The sequence below is a fragment of the Silurus meridionalis genome, chromosome 22 (genome assembly GCF_014805685.1).
Source record: "Silurus meridionalis isolate SWU-2019-XX chromosome 22, ASM1480568v1, whole genome shotgun sequence".
Taxonomy (NCBI): domain Eukaryota; kingdom Metazoa; phylum Chordata; class Actinopteri; order Siluriformes; family Siluridae; genus Silurus; species Silurus meridionalis.
In genome coordinates this window covers 1831415-1850738 of record NC_060905.1, presented here as the reverse complement: position 1 = coordinate 1850738, position 19324 = coordinate 1831415, and the positions used below count along the sequence as shown (strand labels likewise).

Here is a 19324-nt window from a genome sequence, read left to right as displayed (position 1 = left end):
TTTTTTTTTCTTTTTGAACAAGCAGTTGGGGATCTAAAGTTGGAACCTTTTCCATGATGATTGTTGGAACAAATGTTATTATTATTATTATTATTATTATTATTATTATTATTATGTCCTCCTTCAACAATTCTGCACTTCTCGCATTTCCCAAGCGGAGAAAAACAGAAACTTCTCCCGAAGGCCTATTTCTGAAGTCACCTGCTTCTGAACATCTGAGAATAAATGTTTGAAAACAAAAGTCCTGGCAGAAAGAAGACATTTCTGGCAGTCTGTCAGTGGAGAAAGGGAGTGACTGCAAGAGTCATGGAGAAAACTGGATGTACACTGGGTGTGTAGTGTAACAGGGTTGGTTTTTGGGTGAGAGCGCTTGAGAGCGTGAGATATTTGATACGATTCAGTGTACTTGCGATCATTGCTGTTCCATGCCACAGTCAGGCCACAAGAATGCTCACAATAGAATAGAATTGTTCACGAGTCACCCGGGGGCATCCAGAAGATGAACAAGTTACATGACTGTCACATGACATTCGTTTTTTTCCTATAATCTGGAGAAATGACTGACAATGGTTACCGAATGTTACCAGATGGCGGTAACAGACACTTTTAAATGACGTCATGTTACAAGTTTTGACGAACGTCACAGTCAGTGCAACAAACAAACTCCGAAAAATCGGAACTCCTGCCACTCCCACAGTAGCTACTCTCTGATTCAATAAACAGCTCAACAATTTAAGTTGTGTGATGCAAAAAGTTATAAAGGAACCACAATGAACCACTTCTGTCCTGGAGATATCACAAGAGGTCCTGACTGCTGAAGTACTGACACTGGAGACTCCTTCCATAAATGTACAAAATAAATCTTAAAAATAAAATTCCAGATTTCCTCTATTAGGAATGCTAACCTGGTACACAGAACAAGTACGCTAATATAAACTGGTGATCGCTATTGTCAGAGGTGATGATGGAGAATATGAATTTATACCTTCAGAAATGATTTCTACAAGAACCTGTTTTTATTTTAGACTTTTTACTACATAGAAAATCCTCTCCACACACAGACATGCTGATCTTTTAAGATCTAGGTAACTACCCTTGCAGAAAATGTTCATCTTCTCTTGGTCACAGCGTGCCCCGACATGCCTGCGACGGGCGCAGAGAGAGACGCAAAGCGCCGCCCCTGAGCTCAGCAAAAAGTAGCTCTGAAAACATTGGTGTGTTTTTCTCCCTGCTGAGGGAGAAAATCAAGTGCAAACAGCAGCCCTGCTGAGCTGACGGGGGGGAGGAGTCGAGGGCAACGACGGCTCCGCGTCCTGCCATAGAAACGCTGTGTTATCTGGAAAAGGGAGTGGAGAACAGGACCTGCTGGTGTCACACAGGCTGAGTGGCAAACAACCTGATGTGACTTTAATGCAGCTCAATAACCCTCTTGTTTGTGTCGGTGTGTTTGCCCGTGCTGTTTAACACACACTTAAGTACAGTAGAAACCTGTCAGACTGCTTTTCTGGTTTTCGGGTAATTATCCTTCCTGCTGGAAGATGAGCAGCAGGACAGGAATGACAGTTATGCTGTCCCCAGGTACGATTTATCAAGTTGGAGCAAGTCGGCCTGAAAAAAATCTGCTTGATATCTGCAGGCGGAGGTGGTTGTGCAGAGCGAGGGAACACCCTCCTGCAGGAAAAAAAAAGTCACAAGAGAACAATTGGAGGAGGCAGTTTCCATTCAGCCCATGTTTAAACACGGAAATCTCTTCTTTTCCTCTCTGTGACCTCGCAATGCGGCGTCTGCAGGATGTCCACTCTGGAGAAGATAAAATGGAGCTGTGAACTACGTTCTTCATGATTCATACCCGGTTCCAAGTTTAGCCCAGGGCCAAGGTTGCACATTGCGGTGGGAACGTTAAGCTGGAGCTCTTTTACACGATTCTCCACAAACACTTTACAATGAGCCAAAACTGGTTCCTGCGGTTTAGATCGTACACCTTTTCCGCTTTCTTTAACTGGAGCTCAACCGTTCAGTGGATCTAAAGCTGATGATACAGAAAAAAAGCACACCTGAGGCCATATCGTCCTTTCACCTTTCAAAGAACTTGAAAACATTCTGGATTCTTGACATCAATCCAGTCAGTTTAAACCCTACCCTTTAAAGACCTCAAAGCAGGATTGAGGCCCAAGACATGGTGTTTGGGAGCGAGTGGAATGTGGCTTGCTTTTGCAGTCCTGCGGTGTCCCGCCCTCGAGCCACACCCACCTCGAATCCACTGGCTCTGGAATGCACCGTACTCATGATCACAGTTTCTGCCTACACGCCACCACGCTTTACAAAAACGCCCCAAAACACCAACGGGCTCAAAGCAGACTCTTGTGCACCACTCGCATCTGAAACGAGGCCATAGTCAAGAACAGAGCACAGCATTAAAGAACTCCACTCAGGTGGAGAAGCCCCTGAGGGTCATTCAGAAAAATCTGGTAGTAGTCGTAAGGTGAGAACGCTGAACACTGTTAAAATTACAATTTCACAAAGTAAAACTCGGCAGCTATCAATTAACAAAACCTCCCATAAAACCACCACAGACGGGCAAATATTATAATAACACGCATTTCATACATAAAATAGATTTTTATAAAAGTTCTATCAATAAAATGATCCAAACTTTGTTCTTGACTCCGAGACTGTGTCTTCTGTCTGTACACACAAGTAGTCGCCCAACAACCTTTCGATGACATAACTTTTGTTCGGTTGTTTTTTATCCCAAAGACTTTCGAACACTTGACACCAACGGGACGAAAAGACACCGAACGATCAGCTACGAATAAATCACAGGATGAAAGGGAAAGAAAAAAGAAGTGTGTATTAATAGCTCAGAAGGTTTACCTGCTGGAACCGGAGTGCAGCACCATCCTAACCGTACATGCTCTTCAACAATTTCAGCAAACACACAAACACACACACACACACAGGTATCCGTCTATTTCTTTGTCTTTCTTCTTTTCTTCTCTTTCAAGGTCCTTTTGCCTTTAAGAGTGTTGCGTCCCTGTCTGCTTCACAGCTTTATCTGTCCACCTGGGGCTCAAAGTTCCAGTGCTGGTGTGTGTGTGTGTGTGTGTGTGTGTGCGTGTGCGTGCGCTAGAACTTTGTGCCGGTTTCAGCCTGCCTCCTCCGTCTGCACTCATTTCCTGTTCCACAACCCAGAGCACACATCATAGCCACAAAAAAGAGAGAGAGAGAGAGAGAGAGAGAGAGAGAGAGAGAGAGAGAGAGAGAGAGTGACAGAAAGTTAAATAAAGTTCAGAAAAATATAAAAGACTATTTATTGACTATATTTACTGTGCTTTAAATGACTTTTTTATTTGATCTGTTTCTGTACTCATCTTTTATTTTCTCTTGTTTTTTTTTATAATACATTTTTTTGCTTCACGTGCAAAAAAATGTCACTCAGCAACATGTGACTTTTTGCCATAGCTGCATTACTCAGAACAGGAAATCCATCCAGGCTGGAAAAAACACAATGCTCATTAACGAGGGAAATTTGACATGCATGAAAGTCATGAAGTTTGAGGTCGGAGGAAGATGGTGTTACGATGATGATGGTTCAGTGGTTAAAGCTTTGAGTTGCTGATCATAAGGTTGGGGGTTCAAGCCTTAATACTGCCAATCTGCCACTCTTGGGCCTCTTAACCCTGCCTGCTCCAGGGGGCGCTGTAACATGGTTGACCCCGTGCTCTGACACCAGCTTCCTGACAACCTGGGATAAGTGATAACCAGGGGGTGGGAGTTCAGGCTCTGGGTTACTGGTTGGAAGGTTGAGGGGGTCAAGCCCCAGTTATGCTAAGCTGCCACTGTCGGGCCATTGAGGAAGGCCCTTAACTCTTTGTGCTCCAGAGGTGCTGTATCATGGCTGACCTTGCGCTCTGCCCACAGCTTCCCAAAATTGTTGAGATATGCCAAGAAAGAATTTCACTGTGACCAGGAAAAATCACCCTTATAAAGCATTGTTGTTCTGTCCTAAAAGCATGTGATGAGTGCGTTATTTACACAAAGTAAAAAAAAAGGATTTCCCAGGTTTTTTTAACATTTGCTTAAACTTTATATATTATTTTATTGTGTTGTTAATACTTTACTTTTTGGATTTTGCTTTGGTGAACTTCTGTTAATATAACAGTATAAGAAACTCCATTATATGGTTATTATATTAAACACCTTACACACAAATTTGGAGCCACACAATTCTATAGGCATTTGTACAAATTTTTCCCTTCACTTGAACTAGGAGACCCAAACCTGTTCCAGCCTGACAATGAGCCTGTGCACAAAGCCAGTTACATGAAGATATGCTTTCCATGGGTTGGAAGATGTGGAAGGTCTCCTGCTATTGAGCTCCAACATTATTGAACACCTTTAAGATGAATTAGTTTTAAACTGTCTGCACCCCAGACCTCCTCACCTCACCTACATCAATACCTCACTTTATTAACACCCCAAACGATCACATGATTAAATCTCCACAAATCACCAATGGGAGACTACATGTGGAATGGGATGTTGAAGCACGTAAAGATCTTATGGTCAGGTGTCCACAAACTTTTGGTTTAAAAAGTGTATAATAAATGCAGTAGGAAAGTCACTGTGGTTAAAAAAAAACACCTGTGCTGTGAATGTGATCAGGCAGGTGGATTAGAGGCGTGTTCAAGTGAAACAAAGACAAGTATGGTGGCCTGGAGGTACAAAAAACATAGCAACAGCAAACCCAAAAACATGAACATTACCTTAAAATAGAAAGGGGAGGTTCTTATTAAGCAGCACACGCTCGCTGCTTATTGGCCGTAGTGTGCGTCAGTCCGAGAGCTGGATGATGTTATCAGGAAGGAGAAATTTAATGTTTAATTGAACCCCTTTTGCAATTTGAAAGTTAAAAGCCACTTTTTTAGCCTAAAGTTATTTATAATTTGTAAACAGATCTGTGGAAAAATAATATTGAGAATCCCCTCATAAATCTCTATACATCTCAAGCATAAAAATGCACACAATTTACACTGTGCATTATAATACTGTATAACAATGTGTATTTCATGTCAGTAATGATCAGGTGATGCATAATAATGATCAGGTGATGCATAATAATCATCCTGTTATGTATAATAATCGACATATGATGTAACAGCTGATGTATAATTATAAGAATGTGATGTATATTAATAAAAATGATACATAATAATGAACATGTGATTATATACGTATAAACATGATTGTGTATAATAAACATGCGATTATATGCGTGAGCATGTGACATATAATCACATGCTTATTATTATACATCACATGCTTATTATTATACATCACATGCTCATTATTATACATCGCATGCTCATTATAATACAAGTATGAGCATGCGATGTATAATAATGAGCATGCGATGTATAATAATAAGCATGTGATGTATAATAATAAGCATGTGATGTATAATAATGAGCATGTGATTATATAAGTATGAACATGTAATGTATTATATTAAGCATGTGATTGTGTATAATAAGCATGTGATTATATAATAATGAGCATGTGATTATATAATAATGAGCATGTGATGTATAATAATGTGCATGTGATTATATAAGTATGAGCATGTAATGTATTATATTAAGCATGTGATGTATAATAATGAGCATGTGATGTATAATAATGAGCATGTGATTATATAAGTATGAACATGTGATTATATAATAATGAGCATGTGATGTATAATAATAAGCATGTGATTATATAATAATGAGCATGTGATTATATAATAATGAGCATGTGATGTATAATAATGAGCATGTGATTATATAAGTATGAGCATGTAATGTATTATATTAAGCATGTGATGTATAATAATGAGCATGTGATGTATAATTATGAGCATGTGATTATATAAGTATAGACGTGATTATATATGTATAAGAATTTGATGTATAATAATGAGCATGTGATTATATAAGTATGAGCATGTAATGTATTATATTAAGCATGTGATGTATAATTATGAGCATGTGATTATATAAGTATAGACATGTGATTATATATGTATAAGAATTTGATGTATAATAATGAGCATGTGATGTATAATAATGAGCATGTGATTATATGAGTATGAGCATGTGATTTGTAAGGCCCTGCTTGGTTTAAGTGAATGTTAATACGATTCTGGATTTGGAGCTCGATTGCAGTGTCTTTGTGATCATGAATAATCTTAATACCAATTTTATTCCATTCAGTTGGTAAACAGATTCCAGCTGTCAGAATGTTTGATGTTTATTCTCCACATCTGGAACGAAACGTTTAAATGTAATTAGCTTTTTTCAGGTTTCAAACAAGAACTTTATAACAAACTGTCTTATTGTATTAGCGCTAGGTTAGCACACGCTAAAGGCTTTAAAACAGTGTATCCACTTTAAATGCCTTTTTTCACCAGGTGTAGGATTTCCCCCGGCCGCCGCAGATATCTGATTTAAGTAAAGGCTGATGTGGGTTAATTATTGACAAACAGCAGCATTAATTAGTCACTCTAATTGTGTTGTAATTGACGTTGTAAAGGTTGCAGTTCCCAAAGCCACTGAAATAAAATCTTTAACCTTTTCCACAAGACCCCATGTGGTTTCTAATAATAACCTGTGGTGGTTGAATCGCAGGCACTCGGGCTCTGGTGGCTTTTTCCCTCCCTGCAGTTACCCAAACCCTGCAAGTGTGGCCGAGAAGAAACTGGCGCTCGACTGCAGTCAGTCCTACAAAGACTATCGGGGAGTGCCTTTACCACTAAAGCCATAGAAATAGTTTACAAACCCCACCCAGGCAGAATAAAAAGCACACAGTTCTGAATGGACTCTGTACTCTGGTCTGTTGGCATTCAGTGGAATTGTGTAGTTGGAGGATCAGAAGAAACATCAGTCTGCACAAGTCTGATGGAGATCAGCCAACACACCTATTTCATCGTAGGCAAACATACAGAGAATAATGTTTTAAAAAGCTGCAGAATTGCTGAAATACAATCCCCAGACGAAGGGTTCGATTGAAATCATCAGGCAGTCATGATTTGCTTCATTATCCTCTGGGAAATATCCATAAAATATAAAAAATACGTTTCTATTTTTGGTTTGAAAATGCGTGACCGTGATGACATGAAGACACTTCTAAAGACAAAAATAAAAATAAACAAAAATAAGAACCTGAGCAAAAGATGCACCTTTAAATCAATTAGTACAAATTGAAGCATCGAAGCAATAGCAAAAAATGATAATAATAATGATATAATATATAAGTTGTTAAGTTAAGATAAGTTGTGATTATTAGATATCTCATAAAAATGTCCAAGGTTACCCAGAATACAACACAATTACCACAGGATTCCAGTAATCCCAGTCACAAAAGGGAGTTTTTCCTTTACCACAGTCGCTCATCAGTGCCAAACTTACACTTATAAAGAACATCTTGTTCATTTTTATCACCACATTATCTGTGTAAAGCTGCTCTGAAATAACGTTCATTATTAAAATACAATAAAATTAAAAATGAATTGAAAAACACATCAGTCAAACATTTGTGTTAGATCATAAAACAAAAATGTTGTCAACATCGTAGGGCCATTTAGAAATAAATAAACCCGTAAAATTTCAAAAACACAAAGGTTTAAAAATCTGTAATGTATATTCTGAATTTATTTATTTCCATCAAGCGGATGTGCGACACTTGTTAAAAGCGCTACACAAATTAAATTGCATTGAACCAAACCGAATTCAGGATCCAGTCAAATGGTTTGCTGGTTATTAACTTTGAAACCTGTACCATTTACATTTATGGCTTTTAGCAGACCCTCTTATCCAGAGCAACATACAAAAAAAGACTTTTGTAGTCTCCATCAATGAATTTCATAAACACTGGTTCACTTGGTTGCAGATTTAAGAGTCAATCGGCTTAAAACTCTGTTGGGGGAAGATTTTCGCACATTTCTTTTAATACATAAATACATAAAACAAAGAGAAAAATAAGTGCTAGTTTAAGTGTTCCATGTCACAAGCACAAAAATTCAGACATTAGAAGACTACAAAGGACCGCACACACATCCTGTTGCTTCTCTGCCCACGTTTCACCAACTGTACATCACTAGTGTGAAGAGTAATGTGAACAGTAATGACATTTGTTACTGAACTTAAGTAGCTTTTTTGTGTATCTGTACTTTACTAAAGTATTTCATTTGGGAAAACTTTTACTTCACTACATTTCAAAATCAAATTTCGTATTTTCAAATTTTGTTCAATCTGAAATATGCTTTATTTTTTGATCTGCTGCCCTCTAGCGGTCACTACTGAGCACAAGAACAGTGTTTATTTTTCAGGTCACTCAGATTTTAAGAAATGTCACAATCTAGTTATTTATTACATTGTATATAAACATCACTTTCACATCTATCTATCTATCTATCTATCTATCTATCTATCTATCTATCTATCTATCTATCTATCTATCTATCTATCTATCTATATTAGGGCTGTCAATCTATTCAAATATTTAATCGAGATTAATCGCATGAATGTCACATTTTTATCAGTTCTAAATGTAGCTTAAATTAATACGTTTTATGTTTTTAATACTCTAATCAACATGGAGAAATATTGATGATTTATGCAAATGTATGTTTATTTTTATTTGAAACCAAACTCAACATAGAGCATGAAGACTACATATCCTTGTAAACGTTTTAAAGTAATTGGGTTGTTATAAATGACGTAAATTAATCAGACACCAAACGGAACTTTTGTTATGTTTCCACACGGACGGTTTTAACTGCCGGATGTGTTGCATCATGGCGGATTTTGGTGTTTGTGTTGCGACTTGGTGTATCGGAAAAACAAATGTTAAGTGATTAAAAATATTTTTCTGTGGAGTTTATTTTTTATTTTTTAAAAACATCTGAGTAAAGAAAGGACGGCGTGAATAAATGTGTGCTGCGTTGAAAGTTTGAATTTCGCCTCTCATTTATTTATTTACATCTCTTATAAAAACAGAACAAACAGAAATGCGCACTGCGGAAATCGTGCGTTAATGAAATTAGTGCCGTTAAAATGAATTCGTTTTACTGGGGGTTTTTTTACAGTCCTAATATTATATACATATATAAAATATACACATTTTGCATGTCCCCATGGCTGCAACTTCTTTAGAAAATCTACTTTTCCTCCTAAATGTATATACTGTACCCAAGTTTCCATCACCAAGACAAATTCCTTGTGTGTGACAGCAAACGTCGCAACACAACTTATTCCTATTCTAACATAATAACTCGCTTCAAAAAGCTGAGATAAAGACTGTCTATATTTAAGTTTTAATTCAGCTTTATTTGTAGAGCACTTATCAATGTCTCAAAGCAGTTATAAAGTTATACATAAAAATGAATAATTTCAGCACCTATATAACTTTGTTCCTTATTTTTGTAAGTTTATCCCTGAGTGAGAACAGTGGCAAGGAAAAACTCCTGGCAAGAAGAAGAAACCTTTAGAGGAACCAGAATCCAAACCAACCCATCCTCATCACCGAATGTAAATTGTTATATAGAGAGTTCTCATTCACTTCATGCCTCAAGTCATTAGAAAAGAGTAAAAGAACTGTTGTTGCTATTCTAAGATGCAATCCCAACAGTGTTAATCGGCTGGGTAGCAAATATAAACCACACTGTGGAACATATTTATGGTGTAGTGATCCGACTGAAAACATCTCAACTCTGTACATTAGTGTGGAAAGTGGTAGCTCAGTGGGACTTCTGATCAGTAGTTTGTCTGAGCACCCACAAGGGGAGCCCTTGAGCAGGGCCCTTAACTCTCAATATATCACTTGTATGAATGAGATAAATGGAAGTTACTCTGGATAAGGGGGTCAGAGAATTGGTGTTAAAGCATTCATTAGAGAATAAAATAGCTTCTTCTCACCTCTAATAAAACGTGCTGGTATATGTATCAGCTCTGCTACCATCTAAATACCTTTAAGTCTGATTGTGTGTGTGTTTGTTACTCTGAGCTAAACTTACATTTAAAGTGTAAAACACCTGAGTATTAGTGTCTCCCTGTCTTTCTGTCTGTGTCCGGGAAAGAAACAACCATCTTCCTGTCCAGTAAGAGCAGTTACAGAGCTCTTCCCCTGGACGGGGATCTCATTTCCTGCCAGAGATTCACGCATCCTCCTGATGAGCTCATGCAGGAGTGAAGGCTAAAGTGTGTGTGTGTGTGTGTGTGTGTGTGTGTGTGTGTGTGTGTGTGTGTGTGTGTGTGTGTGTGAGTATGTGGTAAATGAATTGTATGTACGTTTTACAGGTAACAGAACTCAGTGTATAAACTTTGTAAAACAATAATTGCACCTCTACATTAGTCTCGTCAGCTTCTGCAGAATCGTCATTTACAGACGAGGATCTTTACTTTTCCAACTTCAATCACCATCTCTCTCTTTTTCTCTTTTCTCTCTCCCACACTTACATACACATGCACACACACACTAACCTTTACTCATAATAATGACCTCATCATATAATATCATTATGAGGGTGTAACGATACACAAAATTCACCAGTCGGTTTAATACAGTTTTTTGAAAAAAATGCAAAACATAAAACTGCATGTCATTTTTTTATTACCGCAGTTCATTAATAATTAACATTTGTTAACATCCAAAGTTTACATTTTTTTTAACTACTTTTAAATGAACACAATAAACTATTATATTGATTAGTAATTAGTAAAGTTTAGTAATTAATTTGGCACAAATTAAATGGATTAAATAAATTTAAAAAAGTGTAATATTGCTCAATCTGGAAAATTGATGTTTCTTAATAACTTATTTGTCTTATATTTAGATTAGTCATCTATTTAATACTTTTTAATTGTATAGCACTTTTAGCAGTGGACATTGTCTCAAAGCAGCTTTACAGAGATAAAGAGGTTATAAAGCAGTAAAACAAAATGCATAAGTTTAGTGCCTATAAGATTGTTCCTTATAAGTGTAAGTTTGTCCATAATGAGCGATCCAGTGGCGACTGGGGCAAAAAAAAAATCCATTCATTACAGTTCATTGTTGTTTAGATGAACTGTCCAGTGATAGGTGCTGAAATACAGAACTGTTCATGCAACCTGCAGTAGAAGACTGTTAATATGGTTGTTATATCTATCTACAACAAACAACTAAATATAACCCTGAGAACATTAGTCTAAGAAAGAAGAGATGTCATGTGCCAGGTTATAGCAAAAACATGCTAATTTCCACCTGCAGTCCCTAGACAGATGTTACATTTGCAAAAGGTCATAAAATACATACAGTATCATACATGGAAACATTATTTTACTCACATCAATAAAATAACTAAAAACACTCTCCACTTCATAATTTAACAGACGTTATACAAGAAAAACCTTACTTCATTCACATCATAAAAACACTCTCCACTTCATGAATCTAGCACTCACTCACTCCATCACTCACTCACTCACTCACTCACTCACTCACTCACTCATTCACTCACTCCCTCACTCACACACTAACTCACTCACTCACCCACTCACTCACCACTCACTCACTCACTCACTCACTCACTCACTCATTCACTCATTCACTCACCCACTCACTCACTCACTCACTCCCTCACTCACTCACTCACTCACACACTAACTCACTCACTCACCCACTCACTCACTCACCACTCACACACTCACTCACTCACTCACTCACTCACTCACACCACTCACTCACTCACACACTCACTCACCCACTCACTCACTCACTCTCTCACCCACTCACTCACACACTCACCACTCACCACCACTCACCACTCACTCACTCACCCATTCACTCACTCACTCACTCACTCACCACCACCACTCACCCACTCACTCACACACTCACTCACTCACTCACTCACCACCACCACTCACTCACTCACCCATTCACTCACCCACCACTCACTCACTCACTCACTCACCCACTCACTCATTCACTCACTCACTCACTCACTCACACTCACCACTCACTCACCACTCACCACTCACCACTCACTCACTCACCACTCACCCACTCACTCACTCACTCACACCACTCACTCACTCACCCATTCACTCACTCACCACTCACTCACCCACTCACTCACCACTCACTCATTCACCACTCACCACACTCACTCACACTCACTCACTCACCCACTCACTCATTCACTCACTCACACACACTCACTCACTCACCTCACTCACTCACCCACTCACACTCACTCACTAACCCACTCACCCACTCACACACTCACTCACCACACACCCACTCACTCACCCACTCACTCACTCACTCACTCACTTACTCACTCACTCACCCACTCACTCACCCACTCACACACTCACTCACTCACTCACCCACTTACACACTCACTCACCCATTCACTCACTCACTCACACACTTACTCACTCACCCACTCACCCACTCACTCACTCACTCACAGTCTACATTGTTCATATCACAGTCATTTAGTGCTCACAAGTCTGCTTTGCTAATAGCCACAATTCAGTCAGGCGTGTAAATGTGCTATAGTTTGTACATAAAATAATATCATTTGGAAGAGTGTTCCAAAGGCTTGCTGCTTTATAAAAGAAGTTCTGCATCTTGGAACGCTGCACTCTCCTCTGACTGTCGACCGTGTGGCTCTATTAAGTCTATCTGAATTTAGTGTGACAAATTTTCTCAAAGGGGAGCAGCGATATTATGGATAATTTTAAATAAAGCAGAAATTTGGTTATGTTTAATGAGGTTCTCAAAACTCAAAATATTATATTTACTCAGTACATTACAATGATGGTTCTGACGAGGCTTTTAATCATGAATTTTTATTGCCCTTTAATATAATGATTCTAGTCATTTTAACGATGTTTTACACGCCTGAGACCAACTAGACATGCAATACAGTAGATGCGGAACAATCATAGCATTATAATAAATATTCGAGGCTTCCGTAGTTAATGAATTTCTAATATGTTTATAATTCATCAAATTAAATTTCAACTTATTACCAATTTTTTTATGACTTTTAAAACCTAGATTCGAATCAATAATTAGACCTAAATATTTTGTTTCCTTTACATTTTTAATTTTTTGCCCATTTACTTGAATATTTTGAGTTAGATGTAACTTACGTTATTTGAGAAAAACATTGAGACCGTTTTATCAAAATTTAAGGTTAGACAAGACGTCTGCAACCATTCTACAACTTTTTGCATTCCTTTTGATAATTTGTCAGCAACCTCCAGCTCGTTTTCCCCATAAGTGAAGATCACCGTATCATCAGCATACATGATTATGTCAACGTCCAAACACACTCTAGGGAGATCATTTATATAGATGCCAAAAAGCAAGGGTCCCAAAATAGACCCCTGCGGCACTCCCATCGAGGTGGCTCTAAACGCAGATTTGATGTTATTTACTTGTACACACTGATGTCGGTCACTCAAATAAGATCTTATCCAGTTTTGGGTGTGCTCAGAGATACTATACTGATTTAATTTACTATAGAGTATCTGGTGATTAACAGTATCAAAAGCTTTATGCAGATCAAGGAAGACCGCTCCCACCACTCTTCCCTGATCCACATATGCCCTGATAGTTTCCGAAAGGTAGCAACATTTTTGCCACAGCTGGGAGAATGCTTATTAGACGGTAATTGTTCATGTCTTGTTTATTCCAGACTTAAATATAGGGGTAACAATCGCAGATTTTACAGCTGAAGGAAAAACACCCTCACTAATCGATTGATTGATCATTGTTGTTAACGGATCAGAGAGGATGTCCTTATATTGTTTTAGAAAAGAAGTATCAAGTTCATAAATATCTGTTGCTTTGCTGCTGTTTAGCACCATGATTATTTTTTCAACTTTAGTTTTAGGTATTGAATTAAGATTAAAATCAGATTTGTCATAGATTATGAGAGGGGGGTGAACAATTTGAAAATTCTGAACTGAATTTTGAACAATTCATTAAAATTTGTTGCTATTGCAAAAGAGTCATCAATAATTGTTCCATTAATATTGAGACAAATATTCTCACATTTTGACTTTTCATTTCCAATCAGTTTATCAATAGTTTTCCATATTATTCTACTATTGCCTTGTGCATTTCTAATGATTTCAAGGAAAAAACTGGCTTTGGCCTTTCTAATTGATTTTAGAAATGTTTTCAGCGCCACATCTCGTTTTTTCATCATATCCCAAATAACTTTATTGAACTATGGCAAATTTCGTTTTGTATGTCGCTTGCTCTGCTTATGTTTTGTATATTTGTTTAAGATGTCATTTACAGCTAGCATCAGATCATGACAGCCCTGTTCACAAGATTTTTTCTCCAGGATGTCCGCCCACTTTATTTGTTTTAAATCTTTTTCAACCAGTTGTAAATTTTTCTTTGGAATGAATGTGATACACATTTTACTGTTCATTGAGTTTTCGTTTTTAAACCTCGTTTTTTATCAGTTTTCTAGCTACTAGGGTTAAATTGTGATCGGACATACCTGTAACCAGATTATACATTTTAATTATTCTCTCGGGTTTAATTTTCAGTATTGAATCTATTAATGTTTGAGAAGTTTTTGTTATACGAGTTGGTTTCCTTAGTAGTTGTGTCATTTCAAACGATTTGGTTATTTCTTTAAGTTTGTTTCTACATGATTTCTCAAGCCAATTTATGTTAGTCACCTAAAAGAATGACTTCTTTTCCATCACATTGTTTAAATAAATTACTAAGAGAAATAAAAAAAATCACTAGTAGCTTTAGGAGGTCGATAAATTGCTAATACACAGAAAGACATTTGAGGTGATAAAGTAATAGTAGTCCCCACACACTCCAAGTTACAATCACTGATGTCCAGTTGTTTACTTTGGATGTGATCTTTTACGTAAATCAGCACACCGCCGCCTTTACCCTCTGAAGAAGGTCATCTTCCCCAGCTGAGGGTTCTGACCTTAGTACTAATGCTGACGTGAGAAGAACATGTAATGAACAGAAATGACGTCCACTTCGAGGATAAAACAAATTTAATTCAAAATTATTTTTTGGTGCAGTTTATTATTTCTTTTTTTTGATCTCTGAGTAAAGAAAGGACGTCATGAATAATTGTGTGTTGCATTGAAGGTTTTATTTTTTAAGAAATATTATTTAACAGAAATGTGCGCTGCATTAATCGCACGCTAATAAAATTAGTGCTGTTAAAATGTATTTGCAGATATATATATATATATGGATCATGTGGACATTTGACCTCTTTGAGTGTTTAAAGGCTCTGGCATGGAGAAGCTGGTGTTGGATCTGTGATGATCTAAAATGTTGAGTTATTTTATGAGTTGCTCAGTAGCTCCTGGTTTTATAACCATAATGACTGTAAAAGACTGTAGAAAGATCATCACTCATAATCACACACTCCAGTGCTCATGTTAGTTCTCACTCTCCAGTGTTCTGTAGTGTTTAAAGACTATAATCACACTCTTGATGTCACCCAAATGAGGATGAGGTTCTGCTTTTGAGTCTGGTTCCTCTCCAGGTTTCTTCCTCATAACATCTAAGGGAGTTTTTCCTTCACCACAGTCTCCATGCTGCTCATCAGAGATAAACACACACCATTCACCTTCACTGTTAAATTCTGTAAAGCTGCTTTGAGACCATGTGTGTTGTGAAAAGCGCAATAGAAATAAACTTCACCTGATATCTATAATGTCTCTGAACGTTGACAAAAGTAAAGAGATGGTGTTGACATCAGGAGAGCACAATGTGGCTATTCTTCACTGATCATCGATGGATCCTCTGTGGAGATTGTCAGAAGCACCAAATTCCTTGGTGTTCATCTGTTGGAGAACTTCACCTGGTCACCAGCTCCATCAACAAGAAAACCTAACAGCATATCTACTTCCTGATAAGGCTGAGGAAAGCCCATCTTCCTCTCCCCATCCTAACCATGTTCTACAGAGGAACCACTGAGAGCATCCTGAGCAGCTGCATCACTGCCTAGTTTGGAAACTGCACCGTCTCGGATTTCAAAACTCTACATATTATAACCATATATATATATATATATATATATATATATATATATATATATATGGTTGAAATTACAATAGTCTTCTTGACTTGAAGCTGCACAATGACTACTCTAAAATATATCCAAGTTTCATTCCTACAATATTCATTATTCAATATTCTCCCTCAAAACTAACAAGATGCAAACAAACAAACAAAAAAAACCCTGACTCAGCAGTAAAGAGATGAGAAATTTTTTTTTAATTATTCTATTTTTTTTAAAATAGTCAACTAATTATTCAAATTATGTATGTAGTGTACAAGTTCATCCAAACTACACACCTGAGGATAAAACGTCTTTTTCATCTTTGTCCAGTTTGGGAGACTCTCTGTCCTCCTAGCTGGTTGTGCGATACTGTATCTGTCCTGTCAGCTCAAACCAGCTGTCCATTCTCCTCTGACCTCCCTCATCATCCATCCACACGTAGATGTGGTTCTGCTGCTTGAGACTGCGCATTAAAAACGCCTATCATAAGCAGTTTCTGAAAAACTGGACAGATTGGTCACTTCCATGATTTCTCACAGCAGATGTTTTCCTTCTCTCAGATGTTGGAGCTGAACATGACTGAAGCACTTTCTGCCTCTCTCTCCCTACGTCAATTACAAGATCGTATAAACGCAAGAACGTGCAATCGTGCGCACGTGTTCCTAATAAGTACAGAGTGAACATAATTAACTCTTCATGAGGATTGGTCAGCTTGTAAAAGCGTTATATAAAAGCAGTGATTGGCTGAAATCAAGTACTTGCAGAGTAAGAGCTGCAGTACTTATTTTTCCCCACACGGTGGCACTAGAGCTGTGATCAATTCGGCCAAATAAGCTTTTTAGGACTTACATCTTTAGTGATTTTTTTTATTATTATTATTATTTTATTGTTAATTAATGTTTGTTTTGGAACATAAATAGCTATTTGTAAGAAGGTGCAAGTGCTTAGAATTAATTAAATTAAATTAAATTTAATTTAATTTAATTTAATTTAATTTAATTTAATTTAATTTAATTTAATTTATTTAATTTAATTTAATTTAATTTAATTTAATTTAATTTAATTTAATTTAATTTAATTTTATATTATTTTATTTTATTTTATTTTATTTTATTTGGGAGGAGCTTACAAATTTTTTTACCATTATATTCGATTCTTCACCTTATTTTCTTTTTTTGGTTCCCAGGGCGATCAACAGTTCAAACCAAACCCAGTTTCTACAAATCATTGCAAATTAGACTTAGATTTTGGTTCCATAAGCAACAAAAACTACGTGCTTCTTGTGTATTTTTTGGGGTCTGATTCAGCAAATCAGACGACGAGATCTGACGAGACAGGCTTTTACCAGCCACTACGTCAAGCCATGACTTGTACCGTGTACAATGTACTTCCCAACACACACACACACACACACACACACACACACACACACAGATAATTTAATGCCACTACATGTTTAAGATTGTAGAATAACACATTGTGTAATACAAATATGTTTTGATGTTTGTTTGTGTATTTGTTTGTGTATTTGTTTGTGTATCTGTTTGTTTGGCTGGTTCCTCCGACACTCTGGTTCCTACGAGTTCGGTTTGTCTTTTCTTATGTAGAACCCTTGTCCTTGGTTTACTGGACCAACTGGTTGAAATGACAAGAAATGCCACTTGACTTTTCTCCACACACCTGCGGTAGACCTTGTCAGGAAATCAAACCTCATCTTTTCTTCTGGGTGCAGCAGACAGGTGAAGCCCCAGTTTCCCGCAACCCTGCTCTTCTTCCAGGGCAATCCGTTTTCTGAGGGTATAAAGCCTCATGTTCCTTCTGTTCATCATCAGGCTTCTGATTTATCATTCTTCATCTACATCACCAGACCAGAACACACAACACACAGCATGCTGATTACTCTGTATGTGTTTCTCTGTATTTGTATCACACCGGCTGTGTTTTCACCATGCAGCGACCAGCAGGAGCGAAAAAGAAGACAAGACATCATCTCTAAACTCTGCAGCCTGGTAAGAGCTCCTAACATCTCCTGAACTCAGGATAAGATTTATTACATCATCCTCATTTACATCATCATACTGCTAAGAGCTGAGAAAAACCCCGTCTTATTGTCGTCAACATCACCCCCAAAGACTGTTCTATATTTAATAATAATAATAATAAGAAGAAGAAGAAGAAGAAGAAGAAGAAGAAGAAGAAGAAGAAGAAATTGATTTGCAATATACAGTTTATAATGACACATAACCCGTTTGCAAATAATGATTGCAAATGACTCAACATTGCTTTTCTAATTTTTTTGTTTTCCAAACAACATACAAAATAATATTTTAGATAAATACTGGTTGTTGTTGTTGTTGTTGTTGTTTAAGGGTGAAATGAGACCAGAGAGATGCAAAGGCGAGGCAGAAAATATGAAGGTCCAGAGTCCAAAAATCTCGAAGCAGGTGAGAACATCTAAGTCTGTATATGTCTTAATTTATGAAAATAAACAACGGAAACATTCGATAAGTCAAAAATAAGTCTCTTATACTATATAATCTTGAGTTATGATTAGAGTTTTGTTTGGTCATTTTCGAGTGTTTGAGTCTTACAATTGTGTTCCTGCTGTACCCGAAACCCTCAAGAGCCCACCTTTAAAACCTTCACCTTAGTACCGTCAGTGTCCAATTCGGGGCGTATCAAATATTTAAGGTCTAATTAAGAACCAATTAAGGGTTCACTTTATTCACGTGACCAAGTGAATGATGCTTATAAATAGTACACTACATGATAAAGGAAATACACAAGTGTATAGGAGGATATCATATGATCTGAAGGCGAGATCACGTGACCCCAATGTTGTCCAATTCGTCATTAGGCAACAGGACGTTTTTAAATGTATATATTTTTTAATTGCTTTTTTCCCCCATGTCCGTTTTAATCCACTTCTTGGCGTGGACAGGAAGAGATCATACTGCCGGTGTTGGAAATGTCATTTCGGATCCTGTCTGATCTCTTGATGAAGAACCCGTCCAGCGACTGGAAGTCCAGCGACCTGCATGTCCTACAGCAGTTACTCGGACACCAGAGACAGTTCTATGCGACATGCGTAAGCGTTCACACACCGGTCTCATGTCAATTCGGTCTAGCAACACATTTGATAAACTGGGGGTCTACAGGATATTCATAAGATTGATGAATAAAGAAAGACGTGTGCCCCCTTGTGGTGGTTTATGTAAAAGCCTTTCT

At 37.4% G+C, this 19324-nt stretch overlaps 1 protein-coding gene and 1 long non-coding RNA gene across 7 annotated transcripts in view; both read right to left on the bottom strand.

Moving 5' to 3' along the window:
- The window catches only part of arhgap27l (Rho GTPase activating protein 27, like), a 41889-nt gene extending 38753 nt beyond the window's left edge, over window positions 1-3136 (bottom strand). For 4 of the 5 annotated variants that reach the window (XM_046834531.1, XM_046834534.1, XM_046834533.1 and 1 more), the window contains exon 1: window positions 2875-3136. The gene's annotated coding sequence lies outside the window, so the exon portion shown is untranslated. Of the gene's footprint in view, window positions 1-1488; window positions 2345-2874 lie in introns of those variants that run through there. The other variant, XM_046834532.1, reaches the window with a different exon arrangement.
- Window positions 3137-17531: 14395 nt separating this feature from the next.
- LOC124376253 lies at window positions 17532-19044 on the bottom strand. Of its 2 annotated transcripts, none has more exons than XR_006923803.1 (2): window positions 18688-19044; window positions 17532-17951 (listed from the first exon to the last, which is right to left on the bottom strand). It is a non-coding gene; the product is annotated as an uncharacterized LOC124376253 (long non-coding RNA). The 2 variants fall into 2 exon arrangements; XR_006923802.1 differs by having other exon boundaries at window positions 18728-19044.
- Window positions 19045-19324: the final 280 nt, after the last annotated feature.